Source organism: Coregonus clupeaformis, chromosome 35, assembly GCF_020615455.1.
Source record: "Coregonus clupeaformis isolate EN_2021a chromosome 35, ASM2061545v1, whole genome shotgun sequence".
Taxonomy (NCBI): Eukaryota; Metazoa; Chordata; class Actinopteri; order Salmoniformes; family Salmonidae; genus Coregonus; species Coregonus clupeaformis.
Window position 1 is genome coordinate 35437505 of NC_059226.1, and position 2220 is coordinate 35439724.

Here is a 2220-nt window from a genome sequence, read left to right on the forward strand (position 1 = left end):
CATACATAGTCGTTTATTTTAAGAAACACAGACAAAATATCAAAATCCAACAGAATGTGAAGTTCAAGAGGCTAAACATCAAACAAGCCAAACAGAAACAAGATCTCACAACTAAGGTAGGCAACATGGCTGCCTAAGTATGATCCCCAATCAGAGACAACGACCGGCAGCTGCCTCTGATTGGGAACCACACCCGGTCAACATAGAAATATATAACCTAGATTTCACACCCTGACCAACTCAACTAGAGATCTCAATGTCAGGGTGTGACAGTACACCCCCCCCCCCCCAAAGGTGCGGACTCCGGCATGACTCATTAGGGGAGGGTCCGGGTGGGCATCTAGCCTCGGTGGCGGCTCCGGCTCCGGACGTGACGTAGGCAGTAAACTCTTCTCCCATCCTGCCTCCCCTTTGCACGTCCGGTCCGGTCTGGACCCCGGCGCGATGCTCCCCCTCTCAGTCCTCCCACAATGCACCAAGCATGGTCTGGACCCTGGTGTGGGAGCCCTCGACCCTGGTGTGGGAGTCCTCGTCCCCGACCGGACCCGGACTGCTCACCGGTGAAGCGAACTGCCCCGGCTCTGGTAGGGGGCAGCTGACCGGAGCTGGACTAGGCACCGGTGGAGCGGACTGCTCTGGCACTGGAGTGGAGCAGCTGACCGGAGCTGGACTAGGCATCGGTAGAGCGGACTGCTCTGGCACTGGAGTAAAGCAGCTGACCGGAGCTGGACTAGGCACCGGTGGAGCGGACTGCTCTGGCACTGGAGTGGAGCAGCTGACCGGAGCTGGACTAGGCATCGGTAGAGCGGACTACTCTGGCACTGGAGTGGAGCAGCTGACCGGAGCTGGATTAGGCTCCGGTGGAGCGGACTGCTCTGGCACTGGATTAAAACAGCTGACCGGAACTGGAGACTCTGGACTGCAGACCGTCGCTGGAGGCTCCGGACCATGGATCATCACTGGAGGCTTCGTGCCATGGATCATCACTGGAGGCTTCGTGCCATGGATCATCACTGGAGGCTTCGTGCCATGGATCATCACTGGAGGCTTCGTGCCATGGATCATCACTGGTGGCTTTGTGCCATGGATCATCACTGGAGGCTTCGTGCCATGTATCATCACTGGAGGCGTCGGGCCATGGATCATCACTGGAGGCTTCGGGCCATGGATCATCACTGGTTTGGTGCGAGGAGCAGGTATGGGCCGTACCAGGCTGGGGACACGCACCACTGGTTTGGTGCGAGAAGCAGGTACGGGCCGTACCGGACTGGACACACGCACCACTAGTTTGGTGCGAGGAGCAGGCACGGGCCGTACCGGTCTGTGAAGGCGCACTGGCGGCACAGTGCGTAAAGCCGGCGCATAGCCTGGTGCCTGCACGGTCACACGCTCCTCAAAGTAAGTGCGGGGAGTTGGCTCTGCTAAACCTGGCTCCGCCAGCCTCTGCTCTAAGGACCGAGCTCTCTGCTGCTGGAGGGTTAACTCCTCTCTCAGCTCCTCCTGTTGCCTGGCCAGCTCCTCTCTCCGTGCATCCACTGACTCCTTCTCCCTGTGGGCCTCCTGCAGCCCCTCCTTCTGAAGGGAGAGCTCCTGCTCCCTCTTAACTAACAGCTCCCGTAAGGCGGTGGTCTCCTCTCTCAGAGTACTGAGCTGCAGGTCTTGGAGGGCATCTATCATAGCGGCTTCTTCTATCGCTATCTCCCTCTCCACAATCAGACCTTCCAGGGCCTCCTGCTGCTCCGTCAACCACCTCGTGTGCCCCCCCAAAATGTTTTCTTGGGGCTGCCTCTCGGGCTTCCTTCGTGATCGGACCTTTTGAGTCGCCGTTTTTTCTCTCCGGTCTGGGCTTCTTCCTTCGCCCAGGGTCCCTTACCGGCCAATATCTCCTCCCATGTCCAGAATGTTTTCCCCACCTGTGTCCAACATCTCTGCTCCTCCTGGCCACGCTGCTTGGTCCGTTGGTGGTGGGATCTTCTGTCACATTCGTTGTGTAAAGGATCGGACCAAAGTGCAGCGTGTTATGTGTACATAGTCGTTTATTTTAAGAAACACAGACAAAATAACAAAATCCAACAGAACGTGAAGTTCAAGAGGCTAAACATCAAACAAGCCAAACAGAAACAAGATCCCACAACTAAGGTAGGCAACATGGCTGCCTAAGTATGATCCCCAATCAGAGACAACGACCGACAGCTGCCTCTGATTGGGAACCACACCCGG